General features: G+C 38.8%; 1 protein-coding gene across 3 annotated transcripts in view; it reads right to left on the bottom strand.

The window, feature by feature from the left end:
* The window catches only part of RC3H1 (ring finger and CCCH-type domains 1), an 86,914-nt gene extending 63,086 nt beyond the window's left edge, over positions 1-23,828 (bottom strand). For 2 of the 3 annotated variants that reach the window (XM_047076984.1, XM_047076986.1), the window contains exon 1: positions 23,560-23,828. The gene's annotated coding sequence lies outside the window, so the exon portion shown is untranslated. Of the gene's footprint in view, positions 1-23,548 lie in introns of all 3 variants that reach the window. The other variant, XM_047076985.1, reaches the window with a different exon arrangement.
* Positions 23,829-24,215: the final 387 nt, after the last annotated feature.

Here is a 24,215-nt window from a genome sequence, read left to right as displayed (position 1 = left end):
ATTAATCCTCCGCTGAATATTACATATACTATATTGTTAACTAAGTATGTTATCACCATTTAGTGGTGTTCAAACATCAACAACACAACAAGAACTAATAATAACCAAAATCAGGAATATTCTGGAATACACTTGGCATTTTAGTTGATCTGTTATTTTGTTAATTGCTTTCAGATTAAGTGCAAATTTCTGATATTGGTTGTTTTCTTTGTGAAAATTGATGTCTTCTTAATTAAGCCTCTTTTCTAAATCCTAAAGATAACTCAGCCCCAACAAAAAAGATCCATGAATAATTTTTGGTGCCTAGGCCAAATATTTTAACTAGACTTTAAATAGTTTTTCAGGTCACGTTTTGAAATCTCTCCTCCTGCTGCAATAATGGCTCATTTTCAGAACAGGAAGTTTGTTCCTTTGGTCTCCAGAAGTTATTTTGAGACGCAATGACAAATCTGATTGGCAAGTATTCAGTAACCATGAATGTAGGGGTAAATGCTCACGAGGAAAAATAAATCTAACCTGTGCCCCATAAACTCATATTTCAGACTGTCAATTACTAACCTATAGACTCCTGAGGAGTTCAATGAAATTGAGATAGTTTATTGGGGCAGCACTAATAATCCATTTCTTCAATTTATCCCTCTTTACTAGTTCTTTCCTTCCCTACAGGCATGGTTAAATCCTTGTTCAGAGGAGCTTAAAAAACATTTATGTCTCCAATCTTTAATTAAAAAAAAAAAAAAAAAGTTGGGGCACCTGGCTGGCTCAGTGGAGTGTGCAACTCTCAATCTCAGGGTTGTGAGTTTGAGTCCCTCAATGCGCATAGAGTTACTTAAAAAATAAATAAATAAAAGTCATTCAATCCCTGTCCTTGTCCTCCTCTTAGGCTCTTTCTCTACTCCCTCACCTTTCAGTTTTAAAACTACCCACTCTATCCCAACCACTATGTTGAAACATCTCTTAACAAACATGTCAACAACCTTCTTTTAAAATTCAATGGTTCTGCTCAGTCATTAATTTCTTTATATATAGCATTTAATAATGTTGGCCAGTTATTCCTACAAATGCTGTCCCCTTTTGGTTTCTATTATAACATACTGTCCAGATAATCCACTAACGGCAAGCCACTCCTTGCGTGTCTCTGTCGAGGGTTTCTCCTTCTCTGTCCATCTCTGGAATATATGATTTTCCAGAATTCCTACCTCAATTCTTTCCTCTACAAAATTTCCCCGAGTAATTCCATCTATTTTTCAGCTTTCAAATACCGACTACATGCTGATGATTTCCAAATCAGTATCTCAAGTTCAGACCTCTCTTCTTTTTATTTTTTTTTTATTTTTTAAATGTTTATTTATTTTTGAGGGAGAGACAGAGTGAGAACAGGGGAGGAACAGAGAGAGAGACACACACAGAATCTAAAGCAGGCTCCAGGCTCTGAGCTGCCAGCACAGAGCCTGATGTGGGGCTTGCACCCACGAACTGTGAGATCTTGACCTGAGCCAAAGTGGGACGTTTAACTGACTATGCCACCCAGGCTCCCCAGACCTCTTTTCTCAATGCCAACCAGAGCCATATAATCAATTGGTTACTAGCCATCCATGTCTAACTAGCATCTCAAATCATCTCAACCTTACCAAAAACCTTTGTTCCCTATGTCAATGATGAGTCACTTACCCATTGACAGAAGCATGGGGCATCATCAACTGACTTTTCCCTTTTCCTCAAACCCCTCCCCCTTAACTAATCAGTCACCAAGCCCTATCATTTCATTTTAATGTTTCCTTAAACCTTCGCATCCATTCCCAGTATCTAAGTTTAGGTTACCAACATCTCTTATCTAGATTACTAGATTTCTTAACTATAGTTATCCCTGTTAACAATACCCTCAATAGAGCAATTAGCTAAGCCATAACTAGACTCTAAGTTCCTTAAAATCAGAGAGTATCTTGGTTTTTTTCTCCTCTCATTACTTTCTCTATGGTTTTAATACAGAAAAAAGTCAGCCAACACACATTAGCAAATGTATCAAGCTGGAGTATTTCTGTTTTCTCCAACAAAAAGTCAACTGAGCTAATGGAAAGCTTGCTGCTAGGGAAGAAACCTAGGGCCTTATCATCTAGACTAGCATGCACAGGTCAACAAGGATTTATAGGAGTTGAATAACATTATGAACCAACTAGACCTTAAAGACATCCAGAGAATACCTAACAACAGAATTCTTTTCAGGTACACACAGAACAATCTCCAAGGCAGATATGCTAGACCATAAAACAAGTCTCAATACATTTAAGAGGACTGAAATCGCTAAAGTTATGTTCTCTGACCACAATGGAATGAAATTACAAACTAATAACAGAAAGAAATTTGGGGAATTCACAAACATAGGGAAATTAAACCACAATAACCTAAATAACCAATAAGTCAAAGAAGAAGTGAAAAGGGCAACCAGAAACTATTTTGAGATGAATGACAATGAAGATATACAATACAAAAACTTATAAGATGCAACTAAAGCAAGGTTTAGAGAGAAGTGTGCAGCTTTAGATGTTTACATTTAAAAAGAGGGGCGCCTGGGTGGCTCAGGCAGCTGAGCCAGACTTTAGCACTCTGGTCTTGATCTCATAATTCGTGGGTTTGAGCCCTTCATCGGGCTCTTCTGCTGTCAGCAGAGCCCACTTCAGATCCTCTGTCTCCCTCTCTCTCTCTAAAATAAACATTAAAAAAAAAAAAAAAAAAGAGGGAGGTGGGTAGGGGGACAGGTGAAATAGGTGAAGGGGATTAAGAGTACACTTACCATGATGAGTACTGACTAATGTATAAAACTGTTGAATCACTACATTGTACACCTGAAACTAATGTGACACTGTACATTAATTACACCGGAAATAAGATTAAAAAAAACAAATAAGACAAAAAACTAATAAACAAGAAAAAAATTAAAAACTTGAAAAAATCTCAAATCAATAATCTTACTTTTTGCACCTTAAGACACTGGGGACAAAAAAGGTATTTAACATCAGCAACATAATGACAAACTCTCTGTGGCCAAAATTTAACATTGGTAACAAGTAACTCCAATTTTAGACAATTACTCCCCTAAACTTACAAAACAAACTTGTAAGCCAGACATTAAAAGCCTAAATATTTTTTAAAAATTTTTTAAAAGCTTAAAAATCCAAGTATTCTTATACCCCAGTTTAACAATAATTAGATTATCAGGCGTAAATGCAATTAAAATAACCGATAGTTTGCTCTCCAGTGAACACACACACAATTTCCATTTTGGAGGAAGGAGATTTTAAGAAGGTACCTGAAGGTTTATAAACTCAAATATAAAATCCAGGTTTTTATTTCATTATTTTAAGCAGGCAACTTTTAACATGGGCAAATGAGTCTTAATATATCAAAGCTGGCAAACAGAGAGAAAAACCCTCAACTTTATCTTTCAGAAGGCCTCTAGGATACCACTTATTAGCAAGCTATGCTGGCATTCCTATCTTTGAAGGAGATAATCATAGGTTAAATATAAACAAATGGAGACTTGAATGCTAAGCTCTAAAATAGCAACAGAATTTACTATGGGTTAAAATATTCCAAAAACTTGGGGCTCATGGGTGGCTCATGAGTGACTCAAATGTCTTTGGCTCAGGTCATGATCTCACAGTTCATGAGTTCAAGGCCCACATCAGGCTCACTGCTGTCAGCACCAAGCCCACTTCAGATCCTCTATCTCTCTGGCCCTCCCTTGCTCATACTCTCAAAAATACAATAAACCGTAAAAAATATATTCTAAAAACTTAAAGTATATTATCTTTTAATTATAATAACCTTATAAAATATTATTACACCCTTGAGACAATCAGGGCCTAGACAGAGAACAAAACAGAGAAAAACTGTCCAAGCTCAGTCCCCTGGAACAATCAGCCCCAATGTGAGCTGCTAGATGACTCAAGCTGCATGAGTGACTTAAATGGAGACCAGCAGCAGAACCACACGGCTAAATCCTGCCCCAAATGCTGACTCAAAAGTGTAACCAAATAAAAGGTTGTTTTCAGCCACTCAACTTAGATATCTAATTGTTATATAATTAAAGCATAACATAACATGTATAAATTTCATCATAGCCTTTTGAGAATACATAATACTGAATGTAATAGTGACCCTGAAACACGAAAAGTTCTCAATTGAATTACAACCTTTTAAAAGTGTGAATCTATCCTCATGAAGGCCCTAAAAATTACTAATATACTGAAGTACCTTCATAAACACAACATGCCTAAATTTAGTTTCTTAATCCTACAGCATAAATTAATACTAAGGGGAGAAGCAGTCAAGTATACCAAAATGATAACATTTTCAAAGCACAGCATGGATGACACGTCCTCTAGAAAAAATATGTACCAACCACTTAAACTCAATGTAAATCTGTCTAAAACTTATTATATTCCAACTTAATACTTGTCACCCATGCTACCAGTCCTTCATGCTGATGTGCCACAGAAGCATTATTAACTCTTAACATTGATAGATTCGCATATTCCCAAGCTAGATGTTGTTAGTATTTACTGGTTATAATCTAAAGACTTAACTTTCCTTAACATCATCACCTTAGTGATCTTCAGCAGGTTATACTTCTTTTTTCCTACCTACAACTATCTTTATACACTCTCCAAAACTATTCCCTCTTCACCCCCAAATCCCACTTGGGATATGAGTGCCAAGCCCTTAGAGATCATCTCATTTAATCCCCCAACAACCTCCTGAGATAGCTATCACCACTACTGACGAAGGAAGGAAGGAAAGAAAACAAAGTTACTCAGCTAATTTAGTGGTCTAGTCATAATATGAACCCACGTTTGTCCAATTCTTTGCAAAGCCTGTACTTTTTCTACTGTAATACAGTATCTTCCAACTTTCAGCACCTGTAATTTTTATTGAATTAATAATTATTTTATTAGCCAAAAATAAAGATCTGTTTTACGTTTAACCTGAGCATGATCAGTTTCAAATTAAGTAAATTTAGTACAGGACCCCTGGAACTATTTAAGCCTACTAGCTTATTTTTTAATTAGGTTATTGCAACTAATACATTCCTTTTGAAGAGAATCACAAGGAACATTTTATTAGAACTTTTCACTGAGAATAATCACAGGACTAAAACAGAAAACGAATCTTATTTTCTATATATTTTAAGATACTTAAAATGTGTTAAAGTGTAGCTTACAGAAAGGCATACATAGAGATCAAGAATGTTCGGTTCAATGAATTATCACAAAGTAAGCATACCTGTACAGCTGACCCTTGAACAATACTGGTTTGAACTGCATGGGTCCATTTACATGCAGATTTTTTTTTTTTAAAAAGAGTTGACAGCAAAGGCACAAGGCGTTTACTTACAACTGCCCATCCTAGTCTCTCCACAGACCAAATCAAAGGTGACCGGTACAGAGCTTGTGCCTGTTGCCCTGAGAACCAGGGAGACCAGACCTGTGGAGGCAGTCAGCAGTCCCAGGGCACCCTGGGATGGGGCAGGGCTTCGGGTCACCCTCTGGGTGAAGGGTTGTATATGTGGGGTGGATGAGTCAGGCACAGGGGGACTTGGCAGAGAGGAGGCCGAGCTGAAAGAGGAACACATCCAGTGGCCTCAACCTCCAATCCTCCAGGCACTGGCTCCCCACCAAACACCCCCCAACAGGGCCCAGGCCCCAGAGTCTCTGGGAGGCCACCTACACTTACATGTGGCTACAGCTGCCAGTGGCACAGGTCAATGCTACACTGCCAGGCAGATGAGACCTCTGTATTGTGCCTCCAGGCTTCCGCCACAGCCAGCCAGCTGCCCAGGAGCTGCCCCTGCTGAGCCAAGGTCACCAGGGTGCAGAATATCACCATGCCAGGACCAGGCCTGCCCCTGGTACTGCCTCTGGCCTGGCCTGGCCTGCCTATAGGTGCATTTTTTTTTTTTCAATAATATAGTATGTAAGGAAGTAAATGTATTTCACCTTCCTTATGATTTTCTCAACATTTTTTCCCTCTAGTTTTAATACAGTATATAATACACACAACATACAACACACGTTTATCAACTTTATACTACTGGTAAGACTTCTAGTCAACAGTAGGCTATTAGATGTTAAGTTGAGGAGTCAAAGGTTATAAGCAGATTTTTCACTGCATGGGGGCTGGCATCACTAACCCCCAAACTGCTCCAAGGGTCAACTGTATACCCAAGATATACAACATTACCACACCTCAGAAGGCCCCTCACACCATCCCTCCCAATCATTACTCTTTTATTCCTCCTCAAAGGTCACTACTATCCTAACTTCTAATACCACAGATTAAAAACTCTATACAGTAGAACCATCAGTATGTATGTGTGTATACATATATATATTCTTTTGTGTTTCAGCTTCCGAAGATAATTATAATTATTATAAAATATTATATTATATAATATTATAATAATTCAACATTATATTTGTTAGGTTTTTATTCTACATTCGTACTTTTTAAACTATTACACAACACTTCCAGTTAAACTGACCACAGTTAGAAAAATACCCTTCATAAGGTCAGTTTTGAAGCAGTGATGACATTTGGATTTTGAACACCAGCAGATTTCTGGTGGTGAACTGTAACAAAAACAGTAGTGGTGTCAGTAACAAAACTTGAGAACAGAGTCCCTCTTTACTCAAGAAAACAAAGCAACATATCCATCACAATAATAGCCCCCACTTCTTTCCTTTTACTTGCTTCTACTTTTCCCCAGGGAGCCTGTGCCTTAGGTGTCCTTGGTGGTGATCATAGGAGTGTGACTGATTCTAGAACTGGGCGACAAAGAGAAAACAGGGAGATGTACACAGAAGAGGTAAACTGCAACACACCTGTGATGCATATAGGTGGGTGATCCTTGAATGTATCATCGGACTTAGGAAATTTTTGCATTAGAGACATAATCTAACATACTTAATAATAGTGTTAATAAAATGTATTGTCCCCGTCACCTACTAGCCAAGACTTAAGGACATTTTCATTACTTTGTTTATTTTTATGAAATGTGTCTGATAGAATTCAAGCTATCTCCACAAAACAAAATCACAGTGATTTGCAATTGCACATGCTTGAAAAATAATCCAAAACAAAATAAGAGGTATGGATTCATTTTCCAACTGAGAATTATTTCTAGACTGTTATCCCAGGCAAAAAATTACATTTCAGGACTTTAAAAAAAAAGGACAAATTACTACATGGACTCCAAACACAGAAGCTTACAGCTACAATGTATCTGATTTATAAAATAAAAGGTATATAACTTGTAAATGAAGATATTTTGCTGACTCCCAAATAGTAACTACTGTTAGAGAATATACTGATTTGTTGTTACTACTGCAGAATTAAACACAAAACACTTTCTTCAAAATACATAATGATGACCTTTGGGGGATTAAATTCATGCTCAGGTTTGTGTAGTGTGTTTGTGTGTTGCGGGGAGGAAGGGATAAAAGGTTGAGGCAAGTTTAACTGCTGGGGTTTGCACAATGAACAGATCTTAATCTACTAATGTTACACTCTCTGGTAAAAACAGGGAGCTCTGCTTTCTTGTCTTAAAGAATTATCAGTTTGCCCCACTGTTCCCCCAGTCCTGAACCTTTTCCTCATTTCCCTGCAAGCATTCATAAGTGAATTCTCTTATGAAGAGCCTTACTTGATCACCTCATTTAAAACTAATCTCAGTGTGCCCAGGTGGCTCAGTTGGTTAAGAGTCTGGCTTTGGCTCAGGTCATGATCTCACAGTTTATGCATTCAAGCCCCGTGTTGGACTCTGTGCTGACAGCTCAGAGCCTGTAGCCTGCTTTGGATTCTGTGTCTCCCTCTCTCTCTGTCCCTTCCTGCTCATTCTCTCTCTCTCTCAAAAATAAACAAACATTTAACAAAATAATAATAAATAGGGGCACGTGGGTGGCTCAGTCGGTTAAGTATCTGGCTTCAGCTCAGGTCATGATCTCATGGTCCGTGAGTTCGAGCCCCATGTGGGGCTCTGTGCTGACATCTTGGAGCCTAGAGCCTGCTTCAGAGTTTGTGTCTCCTGCTTTCTCTGCCCCTCCCCCGTTCGCACTGTCTCTCTCTTCCAAAAATAAATAAACGTCAAAAAAATTAAAAGAAACAAAATAAATATAAAAAAATAATATATAAAAAATAAAACTGATCTCTCAACCCCAATCCCACTACCACCACACACATGCACTTCCTTCTCATCTCATTCCTGATTAATTTTTCTCCATATTTCTCAGCATCCAATAATGCTATGTTTTACTTGCTCTGTTATAGTGTATACCCACCATTACTAAAACGTAGGCTCCACAAGGATAGGGATTTTTGTTTGTTTCTATCTCTAACCTTTTTTGAGTACATCTATGTGCCAGGCACTGTTCTAAGTGTTCTGCATGCATTATCTCACTTAGCCCTCACAATGACCCTATTAGTATCATTACAAAGCTTAATTTTAGAGTTAAGGAAACTGAAGCACAGATGTTAGGTAATAAGCTCAAGGTCACATGGTAACTAAACATCCCTATTTTTAAACTGGCAATTCCTTCTGCAGTCTTTGCTTCTTTGGTGACACCACTATTCAATCTGACAATGTACAAATGTACAAATCTGATAATCTGGTAATCATCCTAGATTCCATCTTTTTCTACTCCTATTAAAAAATTTTATTATCTTTTACATCTATATATTCCTTTCCATCTCTACTTCCCTGAGGACCCATATTCATCCACTCAAAAAATACTTATTGAGCGCCTACAACTATATACCAGTCGCTGTCCTTGGATCTGAAGATACAGCTCTAAAAGAAACAATGACCCTGCTCTCATAGAGCATATAGTCTCTCTCACTTGGATCACACAGTAACTTTTTTTTTTTTTAATTTATTTATTTTGAGAGAGAGAAAACACACACAAGCAGGGGAGGGGTAGAGAGAGTCGGAGAGAGAGAATCCTAAGCAGGCTCAGCACTGTTCAGCGCAGAGTCCAACCCAGGTCCTGAACTCACGAACTGTTGAGATCATGACCTGAGCCAAAATCAATAGTCGGATGCTTCATCGACTGAACCATCCAGGTGCCCCCACACAGTTACCCTTTAACTGGCCTCAGTCTCCAGCTTTGTTCTTGCCTCCCTCTACCCTCCACACAGCTGCTAGTCACTCACCTGTTTTCTTCCATGACAAAACAACTCAATTAAAAAACGGAGAACACCCAACACTAATAGTGGTATGTATATCCCATAATAAGAAGCTTCAATTCCAAACAAACAAACAAAACAGACAACAGACATGAACAAACCTTTCCAACAATATCCAAATGGCCAATGGGTATACAATATGCCAACTGAAGTTACAGAACATCGTTTACACAGGAGGAGAATTTAAATTAAAATGACCATGAGATACCACTCCATATCTACCAGAAGGGCTAAAATTTTTCAAAACTAACAATACCAAAGATGATATGAGCATGTGAAATTCTCAGGCAGTGTAAGTTGGCACATTTCACTTTGGAAAACTGACAGTATCTACTTAGGCCAAACAAAAGTCTACCAATGACCCCCACAAATCCACTCCTAGGTATTTACACAAGAGAGATGACTCTGTCCATCAAAAGACATATACAAAGTGGTGCCTAGGTGGTTCAGTCAGTTAAGAGTCCCACTCTTGGTTTCGGCTCAGGTCATGGTCTCACGGTTCATGAGTTAGAGCCCGCGTCGCGTCGGGCTCTGTGCTGACAGTGTGGAGCCTGCTTGGGATTCTCTTTCTCTGCCCCTCCCCAACTCACTCTCTCTGTCTCTCTCTCAGAATAAAGAAACTTAAAACAATAAATAAATTTTTAAAAAAAGACATGTACAAGAATGTTCTTAGAGGCTTTATTCATAGAAAGCTGAAAACAAACTGGAAACAACCCAAATGTCCAACAGCAGTAGAATGGATAAACTGTGATTAATTTACAAAATGGAATACTATACAGCAATAATAAAAAGATTGATCTGTTACATATAATATAGATGAATTTCACAGATATCATAATGAACAAAGCCAGATACCAAATAGCACCTACTGAAGGCTTTAATTTATAGAGGAAGGAAAAAGAATACATGATATATGACTTCATTTAAGAAGAGGCAAACTAGTTTATGATTTTAGAAGTCAGCATAACTGTTGGGGAAGATGAGAGGCAGTGGGGAAAAGTATGGTCTGGGAAAGAGCAAAAAGAATTCTTAGGTGCTAGAAACACTACATATCTTCATCTAGGTAGTAATCTGTTATACCACAAGTGTATATATGTAAAAAGTCATTAAGATATATCTCTAAGATTTTTACTTTTTACTGCATGTATATTATACCTCGATTTGAAAAACAAGTAACATCAACAACAATTTCTTTGATGGTACCTAATGAGGACCAACTTGAACATGCCATAAAGATCTTCAGGATCTGGCCCCCACTTACCATTCTAATCTTATTTTTCATCACCATCTGCCTCATATTTTACTCTCTACCAACAGAAGTATTAACGTTTTCCCTGCACACAATATATTCTTTTCACTCTAGGTCTTGTTGGGCTCAAGTAGCCTCCTAAATCTAGACTGTTAAACCTCTACTCATCCTGCAAGTCCCACTCAGTTCAGGAAGCTCTTTCAAGAATCTTTTTTAGCCAAGCCTGTATTAGATGCTCTGATGTTTCCAATATATCCTATGCTCTTTCTGTAAGAGAAAGTCCATATTGCTGCAGGGCATGTAATATTTGCTCAATAACTGTTGAATGTGACTGAAAAAAATCACTATTCTGCCTGACTGTGACAAATTTCATATCTCTAAAGATAGTACTGGGACGATTCACATAAAAGATAATGTAAAATGGCAAGGGGACTTAGGACAGCAGGATGTATCACCACAAAATGAGTTAATTTTTTTTAATACTGGTACTTAATATTTAGAAGAAAGTATGCCTCCAAAATTAAAGATATCCTTAAAAATATCCATAAGCTAGGTAAAACGAAAGGTAAAGTGGCAGATTAAAAAGATAAGGATAGGGACTCCTGGCTGGCTCAGTCAGAAGAGCGTGCGACCCTTGATCTTGGGGTTGGCCCTACACTGGATGTGGAGATTACTTAAATAAATAAAACCTTAAAAAAAAAAAGAGATAAGGACAAAGAAGCTAATCTGAAAAGACTACATATTGTATGATTCCAACTATACAATATTATATTCCAAATAAACATAGGAAGAGACTCCACATCATAAGTCATCAGGGAAATGCAAATTAAAACAATGTGATACCATTACACACCCCATTAGAATGGTCAGAACCTGGAACACAGACAACACCAAATGGAGGCAAAAATCGGAGCAACAGTACCTCTCATTCATTGTTGGTAGAAATGCGAAATGGGAAAGCAACTTTGGAAGACGGTTTGGTATTTCTTATAAACTAAACATACTCTTACCATACAACCGAGCAGTCACTCTCCTCGCCATACACCCAGAGGCGCTGAACACTTAAGTCTACACAAAAACCTGCAAACGGACATTTAGAGCAGCTTAATTCATAACTGCCGAAACTTGGAAACAACCAACCAAGATACTCTTCAGTAAATAGATGTAAAATACACTGTGGTATATCCAGATGATGGAATATCATTCAGCGTTAAGAAGAAATGAGCCTAGCGGCGCCTGGGTGGCTCAGTCGGTTGAACGTCTGACTTCGTCTCAGGTCATGATCTCACGGTCTGTGAGTTCAAGCCCCGCGTCAGGCTCTGTGCAGACAGTTCAGAGCCTGGAGCCTGCTTCGGAGTCTGTGTCTCCCTCTGTCTCTGCCCCTCCCCTGCTCATGTTCTGTCTCTCTCTCTGTCAAAAATAAATAAGCATTAAAAAAAATTTTTTTAAGTAAGAAATGAGCCTATTAGGGTATGAAAAAACATAGATAATACTAAAAGAAGCCATCTGAAAAGGCTCCCTACTGTAGAATTCCAACTACAGGACATTCTGGAAAAGGCAAAACTACTGAGACAAAAAGATCACTGGCTGCAAGGAGCTGGGGTGAACACGGATGAATAGGCAGAACACAGGATTTTTCTGGGCAACAAAAATACTCTGTATGATACTACAATTGTGAATACATGTCATTACACATTTGTCCAAACCCACAGAATGTACCACACCAAGAATGAACCCTATGTAAACTATGAACTTTAATCTTTTTTTTTTTTTGGTAATAAATTTACCACTCTGGTGGTGGATGCTGTGCATGTGGGAACAAGGAGTATATGGGAAATCTCAGTACCTTCTCAATTTTGCTGTGAATATAAAACTGCTCTTAAAAAGTCTTTTAGGGTAGGGGTGCCTGGGTGGCTCAGTCAGTTGGGCGGCCGACTTTGGCTCAGGTCGTGATCTTGCGGCCTGTGCGTTCGAGTCCTGCATCGGGCTCTGTGCTAAAAGCTCAGAGCCTGGAGACTCCTTCGGATTCTGTGTCTCCCTCTCTGCCTCTCCTGCTCGCGCTCTCTCTCAAAAATAAACAAACATTAAAAAAAAATTTTTTTTTGTTTTTAAAGTCTTCATTTAGGGTCACCTGGGTGGCTCAGTCAGTTACGTATCCGACTCTTCAGCTCAGGTCTTGATTTCACAGTTTGTGAGTTCGAGCCCCGTGTCAGACTCTGCACTGACAATGCAGAGCCTGCTTGGGATTCTCTTTCTCCCTCTCTCCCTGCCCCTCCCCTGCTTGTGCTCTTTTTCTCTCAAAATAAATAAACTGAAAAGAAAAATTAAAACATCTTAAAAAAAAAGAATTTTAAAAAATCAACAATGTGAAACATTTCCCAAATATGGAGAATCTATTGACAGGATTTTACTCCTTAATTCTTTCCCCTCCAATCCCCTCACCATTTTGTCATTATGCATCTAAAAAGCTGTTGAGTTTTATCTTGACACTGAGTACAATGAATTAACTAATGCATGTCAATCATTAGGAGATTAGGTGCTACTACTTCAATATTCAATGATGCTTTATTGTGGGTTTTGTGATATTCTAAGCTGTTCTTTTCTTTAAAACTTTTTAAATGTTTATTTATTTTTGAGAGACAGAAAGAGACACAGCCAGAGAGGGGAAGGGGCAGAGATAGAGGGAGACAGAATCCTAAGCAGGCTACCGGCTCTGAGTTGTCAGTACAGAGCCTGACGTAGGGCTCAAACCCACTAACCGTGAGATCACGACCTGAGCCAAAGTGGGATGCTTAGTCAATGAGCCACCCAGGCGCTTCTCTAAGTTGTTCTTAAATGCATTTAGAGATCTATCTATTATTATAAGGACTTTCTTATTTCACAAAACCATCTCTTTTTCTAATAGCAGTAGAAGGAAAAACTAGAAGGGGCTTCTATGCTCTTATGAACAGATTTTCATCAACTGCATACCTACATAATAAATTGACATTTCTGAAAAAAACTGACTTAGATAATGAGTCAATCCACAGAAACTGTAACTCAATTTTTCTAAATATATGAAAAACCTCACCCTTTTTAAAAAATTTCTAGAAATTTTAAAGAAAAGCCAGACTCCAGCAAAGAGTATTTAATCAAAAACAGTTCAAAAACTACTTTCAATGGGGTAACTAATACAAAATTTGACACCTAAAACATGGGTTTTAAAAGCAGTAATTATAGGGAAAGCATTTCAAAAGGAAGGTAAAAAAATCTAAGTTTTTTTAAGTACAGTACTAAAATATGAAAGACTACTACTCTTTAACATAATGTCTCCACAAAACTGACTTTTGAGCAAGCATAGTCAGTGTACAAGGAAGGTCAAATCAAGACCTAACACAAAATGGCTACAGTATCAGCAAAATTAGAGGTACAACTTATCACAAAAAAAAAAAAAAAAAAAAAAAAGGCAAGCAAAAGAGACTAACACAAGGCTCTCCATTTTTCAAGTTCTGAAAACTTTAACATGATGAGTTAAAAAAGATACAAGTTAAAGTTCATGTGGTAACCGACTGGATTTTACAAATTAAAGTGTAGTTTGAATAGAATCCAAGTGTAATATCCAGGTACCAGCAGAGAATTCTGGATGTCAATAATGTTCAAATCAATTCTATTCACTCTTACCAGCCAATTCATATTAGTCCTGGAAATTAATTTTGGTTACCTAAAAAATGACTCACACATGAAAGCAAAAAATTTTTCCATCATAACTGAATTATAGAAAGAAATCGGCTAAAGGGATAAATGTCTTCATTTAAGATTCTAATTGTTTAAGAATGAATATATCACTATTAAATTTATAGTTTCGACCTATAAATATACTGTTAAAAATTCTATAGCATAGAATCAAATGGTCTCCAATTACCTCTTCAAAAGTGATTGTAAAGGCAACCCCAATTGGTGGGGAGCCCATGAGAGAACTAGAATAAGGTCTAGATTCTCATCTCAGTGCTGCCATTTCTTAGCTCTGAGATCTGTATACCTTTGATAAATATTCAAAAGGTTTAGAGAAAAATAAAATTTTAGGAACAATGAAAAATGGAGCAAAAGATGATATCCTGATAAGAAACCTAGGAAACCATTAATGGAAAATATTTATTTGTAAAGGCTGGTTTTTTCTGGGAATCAAGTTTATTATGTATAGTTTAGGGCTGCCAGCAACACAAGCAACAAGCACTGGAAATGTAGGGTTGAGGACAAACTGAGATCATGTAAAGTAAGCTTTCTGTGAGAGTGAATATAAATGGAGAACTGGATGCTGGAAGTATTGGTGTTTTGTTTTGTTTTGTTTTGTTTAAGTTTATTTATTTATTTTGAGAGCGAGCATGCACCAGCAGGGAAGGGGCAGAGAGTCCCAAGTAGGCTCCGTGCTGTTAGCGCAGAGCCTGACGTGGGGCTCAGTCTCATGAACCATGAGATCATGACCTGAGCCGAAATGAAATCAAGAGTTGGATGCTTAACTGACTGAGCCACCCAAGGCACCCCGGGAGGATAGTTTATATCAGCACTCTTCAATAAGAAACTTCCTGAGATGATGAAAATGTTCTAGATCTTCGTTTTCCAATATGGTAATTACCACTGGGCACATGGGGCTACTGAGCCACTGAAATGTGGCTAGTGCAACTGAGGAACTAAATTTTAAATTTCCTTTATTTTAATTAACTAAAACTTAGATTTATCCATAAAATGGAATATTATTTAACAGTAAAAAGAAACAAGCTAGAACCTTAAATGTTACATTGCTAAGTGAAAGAAGACATTCTCACCCACAGAACTACACAGCACTAAAAGTGAACCCTCATATAAACTATGGAATTTAGTTAATAACCATTTACCAAAACTGGCTCATCAACTATAACAAATGCCCCACAATAATGCAAGATGTTAACAGAAGTAACTGTAGAAGGAAGACGTATGTGGAAACTCTGTATCTTCAGGACAATTTTCTATAAACCTAAAATTGCTCTAAAAAAAAATTAAGTCTAGGAAAAAATTTTAAATTTAAGTAGCCATTTGTAGCTAGTGGTTGGTACTGAACAGCACAGATCCATACTAATGAAAGACTGATGTGGGAAGAAAATGAGAATGGTATCTCATTCCTGACCACTACCTTCAAAAGTACACATACAGGGTGCCTGGCTAGCTCAGTCAGTAGAGCATGTGACTTGATCTCCAGGTTGTATGTTTGAGCCCCACATCAGGTGTAGAGATTGTTTAAAAGTAAAATCTTAAAAAAAAAAAAAAGTACACATATATTTAATCCTAACTTACACAAAGTTTATATGTACCTTGAAAAACAAAACTTTTTCAAATATTTTAGATGAAAATTTTTCTAAAATGATTTTTGTTGAACAGAATTTAAGGAGGAGAATAACATTTATTGAATCAATACTAGATATCAGGTACTATACTATGTATGTTATCTCATTTAAACTTCAAAACAAATCTTTAATGGAAGGAATTACCATTTCTATTTTTAGGGATAAAGAATCATAAAGCTTAAGTGATAGAAGATGAGAACCTAGATATATCTGACTCCAAAGCCTGTGTCCAAATGTACTCTGTACATTTTTATGACTCCCAAAATTAAAACACAATTGAATTTTCCCACAATGACTTTAGCATCAGGAATAGGTTATTAGCACAACACAAAAACTAATGGCATACTCAGAGTCTATGTTACAAGGCCCCAAGCTAATGTGGTTTTTTCCCTGTCACCTGTCCCCTTGCTCTCCATTTTACCTATAGTGCCTCTATTCCCACAGCAAATTTGCACCTTTTAATCTGCTGTGGGATCAAAAAACAATCAAATTTATTAGAATTATGTAAAAACCAAGAGAGCTCCTAAGCCAGTGCCTTAGTGCAGATGATCTGGCTCATTAATCTTGTGACAATTAAAACTTTTTGTATACTTCTTATTCTAAACTGGGACATGGATAGATGAAATATTGTTCTATAATAAAGTCAACAATACAATAATCCTCCATTCACAAATCGCACACTAAACCATATATATATTTTAACTTTATTTATTTTGAAAGAAACAGAAACAGTGTGAGCAGGGGAGGGGCAGAGAGGGAGAGAGATAGAATCCCAAGCAGCCTCCATGCTGTCAGTACAGAGCCCAAGGCTGGGCTCCAACTCATGAACTGTGAGATCATGACCTGAGCCAAAACCAAGAGTTGGATGCTTAACCAACTAAGCCATCCAGGTGCCCCTAAACCACATATAGATTTTTAAGTTCATTTATTTTGAGAGAGAGAAAGAGTGTGCAAGAAAGCAGGGAAGGGGCAGAGAAAGAGGGAAGAATCCCAAGCAGGCTCTGCACCATCAGCATGGAGCCTGATGTGGGGCTCAATCCCACAAACCATGAGATCATGACTTGAGCCTAAATCAAGAGTCAGATGCTCAACTGAATGAGCCACCCAGGCGCTCCCCACTAAACCATATTTTTAAGCATAGATCTCTAAACATCATCTCCCTTAAAGTTGTTATTTTAATGATTGAATCTCGATTTACTATACTAGTTTTCCAGTAAATGTCACTATCAAAAATTAATGAGGTGTATATAAAAACACAAATATTTAGTTTACTTTTCTGAAAAAAGTCTCTATTAAAGAAAAGCAGGAATATTACTGCATTGAGTTGTAAATATTCTTAAGTAATTCTTTCTCATCACTTTTTAAGTTGTTCTTACAACTAAATAAATTTTCCCCTAAAAAGAGGAGATTAGTAAGGTAACTTTGGAGGTTGCCAAGGACTTCTTTTGAAGTTTTTGAAGTCTGATCAAGAACTCTGACATTTGGAAACAATTAAGAGAATAAGAATATTTAAAATCATGTTTAAAAAAAGGGGAGGAAGGGGAGGATTAATATCAAAATTTAAATTTTTCTTCTCCACATAGATTTCCTGTAACTTACTACAAATCTTTAATGAGGCACATGGGTGGCTCAGTTGGTTAAGCGTCCAATTCTTGATTTTGGCTCAGGTCATGATCTTACAGTTCCACGAGATCAAGCCCCACATCAGGCTCTGCCCTGACAGCATGGAGCCTGCTTGGATTCTCTCTCTCTCAAAACCAACCAACCAACCAACTTAAAAAAATCTTATTAATATGAAATCTGTTCTGTGCTTCACACTGTAAGTTTTAAGATTTCAATTTAATTGGGGGGAGGGACGGGAGTACCATTTTGAACTTAAGGTAAGGATAAAAGAGTACTTCCAAAGCTCAAAACTGAAACTTCAAACTGAGCAATTCTAAATTCACAGACACCAGGAATGCCTGGCTGACTCAGTTGGTGGAACATGTGATTCTTGATGTTGAGGTTGTGAATTTGAGCCCCATGTTGGGTATAGAGATTACTTAGAAAAATAAATTTACAGAAGTCCAACTTTATTATACTTTATTCCAGAATGAAAAAAAGTCCAACAGTTTTCTCTCTCAATCAATGAACTAAGCCAATCAAAACAAGCTACAAATCAATTGCTTCTATAACAGTGTCTACATTTTTGGAAGGAGTCAGGTATAGAGCCAAAACCTAGGTTTTTAAGATTTATTCAACATGGGATTAATAGCATAGTGTCAGGCAAATTTTAACGCTAAATGTCCTCAAAGATCAGCTGAATAAAATTATAAAACAGATTCATAAAGATCAAAGAATTTCAACCTAACAATCATTTTCTGGTATCATCTCAAGTAAGTCCTACACATTCCAAGTTTCTTCTACATATTAAGAAAAATTAAAAAAAAAAAACAGAGAGGGAGAAAACAGAAGGCAAATTGCAAAGAGCAAAATAAGTATTAGTTGCTCACATTTGTATAGAACATTATAATTTAGTTAATTCTCATAACCCAATAAGGAAATATAAATGAGTCTGAGAATTTGAGTAGAACTCTTTTGGAATGATCAAAAACTAAAACTGCAAATCGCTGTGACTTTCAACTTTTCTTACATAAAGAGTCTCTGGCAGTCTGCCTACTGTACTCAAGAGAAGCATGCAAAGAATGAGATGGTTTCTGATCCCTAACAATCCTATCCCAAGTTTTTTCTGCATGTTCAATTATACAAAGTACTATCCCTTAATCTTGACTCTATCGTTTTATGTTAAATCCACAGAGACAGAAAGTAGAATGGTGGTTGCTAGGGACCAGGGGGAGGAGAAAATGGGAAGTAACTGCCTAATGGGTACAGTTTCCTTTGGGGGTGATAAAAGGGTTTTAGAATTAGACAGTAGTGGCTGCACAACATCATGAATATACTGCTACTAAACTGCTCACTTTAAAATCATCAGTTGGGGCACCTGGGTGGCTCAGTCGGTTGAGCGTCTGGCTTCGGCTCAGGTCATGATCTCACGGTTCGTGGGTTCGAGCCCTGCATTGGGCTCTGTGCTGACAGCTTGGAGCCTGGAGCCTGCTTTGGATTCTGTGTCTCCCTCTCTCTCTGCCCCTCCCTAGTTCACGCTCGCACTCTCTCTCTCTGTGTCAAAAATAAATAAACTTAAAATAAATAAATAAATAAATAAATAAATAAAATCATTAGTTTTATGTTAAATGACCTGAACTTTATTTAAAAAAAATTTTATGCAGGGCGCCTGGGTGGCTCAGTCGGTTAAGCTTCTGACTTCAGCTCAGGTCATGATTTCGTGGTTCCTAAGTTTGAGCCCTGCATTGGGCTCTATGCTGACAGTGCACAGCCTGGAGCCTGCTTCGGATTCCGTGTCTCCTTCTGTCTCTGCCCCTCCTCTGCTTGCACTTTCTCTGTCTCTCAAAAATAAACATTAAAAAAAAAATTTTTTTTTTGAATTTTATGTTAAGGGACACCTGGGAGGCTCAGTTGATTAAACGTCCAAGTCTGTTTTGGCTTAGGTCACGATCTGAATGGTTTCCAGCCCTGCATCGGACTCTGCACTGACTGCGTGAAACCTGCTTGGGATTCTCCCCCTTTCCCTCTGCCTCTCTGCTCTTCCCCCACACTCTCTCTCTCTCTCAAAAATAAGTAAATAAGCATCACAAAAATTTATATATATATATATATATATATATATATATATATATATATACATACATATATAATAATGACCCCTTTAGAACTCTTCTTCAAAAACACTGCTACCATGTTCAAATGCTATTTAGATCTTGGAGATTTTTAAATAAAATGCATTACCATATATGCACGATAATATTAAGTTAAATATTACCATATATGCACGATAATAATCAGTGAGATGAGTACTGACATTGGTGCTAAAATGCTTGACAAACATCAAAATATTGTTGACATATGACATTCATTTGTAAATAATCTCAAGGAAAAATATAAATGAACCTTAAAATATTTATTCCTCTACAACAACAGGTCACTATTTCAGTCAGCTCAACTGTGCATGAAAGGTGAACTCAAATTTTTACTAGAATTTTTCTCCCAAAACTCAACCAATTAGGAAAACACTGTGAATTAATAACAAGTGTCTAATATTACACAGAGTAAACAAGAATATTACATAAGAAGTGAACAGGCACAAGTCTGACCAGTAATGGATATAAATAAATGTGCTATAAAGTTAACTGTCTCGGGGATGTAGGACATCATTATTTAGGATTAGTAAACTGTACACTTGAAAATGTGTAGAATCTACCTTAAGAAACTATGGAATAAGAAATATTCCTTTGTATAACGCCAGACAAATTAATCTGATGCCCGAACAACCTCCAAGGCTGGTCCAAATCTAGCATAGATTTCAGCATTAAACAAAAGAGAAGGAGATCTTTAAGAGGGTCCTAGAGAACGGGCTGATACTGAAATCTGTGACTGTTTTTGACGCAGGCCAATGTGAGAATTTAAATCCATTTGAATCTAATCCCAAAGAATACCTGAACTCCTGCGCGTCAGGGCCAAAGCTAAACCAGGTCAGTATACCCTGCCAAAGAACATCTTGCTCCGAGGCATCCACCAAACAAGGATCATTTACCAGCACATTCTTCACTTTGCTGGGTGTCAACAACTTACAAGATCTATCGGAGAGTAGGCTGATTAGACCCTCATAAAATTCCAATTCAAACCCCAAGATGTAGAAACAAAAGTTCTGCAGAATTCTAAATGGGCTATGGCTTTAAAAAAGCATAAATGAAGAATTTCAAATGTTAGCTGACCCAACTTTAACATCCCTGAACGTTTCTAAAGTCACTTTTAAATTTCCATGCAGTATTTCAAAGGCACAATTTCGTAACTGTTTACATAGCAAATTAAAGCCATGAAGCCATTAGAGTGATACTATAAATCTGTCCTATATAAATGGTAGGAGTTTCTATATCAACAACGTTCAAATCTGCTAAAAGTAAAAATAAGTCTTTCATTTGTAATTCACATGAATACATACTTTCTCAAACTTGTAAGCGAATATTTGGCAGGGTACAAATAATGTTAATAGAAAAGCTATTAGGGCTAAAGACAAGTACAGAATTACAAAGCATAGCTTGTGGCCAAAATAAGGAATCTGTCGACATAGGAGAGGCTTCAAAGTTAAACCTTGAGACACATGGTGGCAGTAGTAAAGCATCTAATTTGTGCCACAAGACCTGGGTTTGAGTAAGCTCTTTTACCTATTAATTATGTGGCCTTTTTTGCTAGTTACATAGCTTCTCCTAGCCTCAGATTCTTCGTATGTAAAGTGAGAACAATACCACAAAATATTACAGCCTAAATAGGATTAAATGAGAATGTTTTTACTCATTTAACAAAGATGGCTTAAAAATTTAACTTTTAGCTACAAAAATCCTTTTCAAATATCTTCAAATGAATCAAATATACTAACTTCTAATATTACGAAGAAAATACAAGGAAATTCTTAAATACTACTTGAGAAACTTAAATTATCAGAATAAACACCAATAAAATATCACAATGCAGGGATCACATCTTAAAAGAGTTTTGGCACTTATTAAAACCAGAACTCTCTAAAAGATTTTTCAATATTAAACAAAAATAGGGACCCAGACTCAACCCATAAATTGTTGGATCAACATCCAATTTCAAACACAAACCCTTAACACTAAAAAATGTCAGGCAAAGGATATTAAGTATGAGGAAAATCAGTCCCTGTCACGACATGATGAGATTTTTTTTCATAACAAAGCACACTAACCACTTACAATTTACAAACTTGTCTTTAGTTGCATTTTGTACTGACCTAACAAAATTCAGCATAAAAAAAGAAAAAATCATGAATTTAAGCACTTAAAAAAGTGTCCTTTCTAAAACTTATTCCCAGAACATTCACATTAGCTGGAGGCATGTGAAAGCTGTTCTTTCCCCATCACTTAAAAATCAAAATATCCACATTATTTATGCTAGGCATAAAAGTTATTCACATTTACCCACTATACTTCAATCCTAAACAATAAGACAGTTCAATCTTGTGTTTATTTAATTGTCTATTTACTGCCAATTCTCATCAAAGAATTAAGGACTAGCACCGTACATTAAACTTCACATAACCTAAAAATGCTTTGAATTAGGACACAAATTCTAATTAGGAATTTACCCTAAAGATGGATGAAAGATACTAACTGGCATCTTCTCTGCACAGGCCCATCTTCCTTTTAAGAACACAAACTAGATTGGACCACACAACTGAATGTTATGTTAAATAGTGGAAAGCAATCTTCCTGGATGCATCCAAACTATTTTAATATAAATTTCTGCATACCTAGGTAGAAACTGAAATAGAAATAACTTGAATCATTCTCCCCGCCCCCACTTGGAAATGGACGTGGTGGAAGCCTCAAAAAATTAAATTTAGTAGTCGCAGTTAACAGTTGAAATCACAGGCGCCACTACCCCAGGGCAAATACGATGAAGAGCTGCCTCTCCATAAACCTCAACATTCAAAAGAGAACAGTTGTTTCTAGTTTTTGAAAGTTACCAAAAAAGTTTTGAAACCTTATTAAAATCTGCTTCAGAAATCAAACTTACAGGAAAGGTTAGTCTTAGAACAAACTACTGAAATGCAAAATTGGAGCCTGAGACAGCACACAAGAAGTTCTAGCCTGAAGACGAACCACTTCCCTCCTGAAGAAATGTTTCGTTAGGTCCATTCTATGTTAATGTTGTTTCTTATCGTTCGAAGAAAAGTTCTATTCAAACATTACAATTTGTCTTCGCGTTGCCAGTAAGTGGCTTTGTTTCCAGTTTCATGGACTATTCTGGGATGTCAAGAGTTATATTATTACTGCTTCAAAAGAGCCCTTGTTTCACTCTCACCCGGGACGTGGGCATAATTGATGTTTAGAGAGAACTGATGCCAAGAGATGTTTTAAGAACATCCCTTAGTCCTCCATCCCTCCCCATCCCTTATCGATAATCACATTTTACCTTGTTTGTTTTTTGTTGTTGCACTTAAATTTTTTTAAAAAGACACCCGCATACACAATTTCCCGATCGCCAGCAGGAAGAAAGACCATCTGGCTCGATCTCCTGGAGCTTTCAGGGAAATGGACACCGTTAAAACCCACTTGGCCGAGCAAGGGGAGCGCTTCAGGGGTTAGGGAGGGGAGCAGCCCCCGGGTGCCAGGAGGCGGAGGCGGTACCAGTTTACAGACGCCTTCATCTCCCCACCCCCCACAGACCCGGGGTCCAAAAAACATTTCCTGCGCGCACTCATCACCCGCCGAGGCCCTCGGAGTAACCGTCGAGCTGGGCGGCCTTCGGGCCCCCTCCCTCCGGCCGAAGTCTCCCGTGCCCTCCCCTCGTCCGGGGCGGCGTCCGCACCTCCCCACGGCCTACCCACCCAGGCAGGCCCTCCCGGAGGCGCTCGGAGGCCTAAGGCCTAAGGACGCGGGCCGCTGACAAGCCCCTCCGCCGGCGGCGGGGCTGAAGCCGAGGGCCGGGGGGTGGAGGGGTGGCCGCTACCGCCGAGGGGTGGAGGGCGGGCGAGGACGGCCCCTTCCCCGCCGCGGCCGCCTATTGTTCCCGACGCGGGCCGGGCGGCGGCCGCCGCGCACCCCACGCCGCCGCCGCCGCCTACCGCTCGCTCACCGCGCTGGTCCGAGCAGCAGCTCCTCTCAGCTCCGAGTCCCCGCGGCCGTCGCCACCGCCGCGGCAGCCAACGCCGCCGCCGCCGCCACCGTCGACTCTGACTCTGTCCCAGGCCGCCGGGCCACGGCCGCCGCCGCCACCGCCAGCGCCGCCTCCGGCCTCCCACCTGCTGCTGCTGAGGCTGCTCCTGCAGCAGGGGCCATCTTGTTGGTCGGCCTCCTCTTCCTCCTCCTCCTCCTCCTCCTCCCGGTCGCTCGTTGTCCTCGTCCCCTTCCTCTTCCTCGGGCTCCGGCCCGCCCCGGAGACTGGGGCGGGGACGATGGCGAGGCTCCTCCTTCGTGGGGCGGGGCGCGCGGAGGGGAGGGGCGGGGCGGACGCGGGAGGAAAGCTCTGAGTCACCGGCCGCCAACGCCCGGGAGGGAGGCCCGTGACGCTCTCCGCCTCCCCGCGGGGCGCACCCACGCCCGGAGCCGCCAAACTGGTCCAGCAGTCCGCCTGCCTTCCCCCACCAGCGTCTTTGCGCCCAGAGGCGAGCGGCCAGACGGCGCGGGGGGATTGGGAAATTTCTGACGTTTCCATCGAACTCTGCACTCCCTCTACCCCTAGGCTTTCTCCGTTCTAGTCCTCCACTCTGGTTCCTTTTCATATCCCCCTCC

The sequence above is a fragment of the Lynx rufus genome, unplaced genomic scaffold, assembly GCF_022079265.1.
Source record: "Lynx rufus isolate CCGP_SWC_20201006 ecotype Redwood Valley unplaced genomic scaffold, mLynRuf1.p SCAF_15, whole genome shotgun sequence".
Taxonomy (NCBI): domain Eukaryota; kingdom Metazoa; phylum Chordata; class Mammalia; order Carnivora; family Felidae; genus Lynx; species Lynx rufus.
Note: the sequence above shows the minus strand (reverse complement) of the source record. Positions and strands in the feature narration are given on the sequence as shown.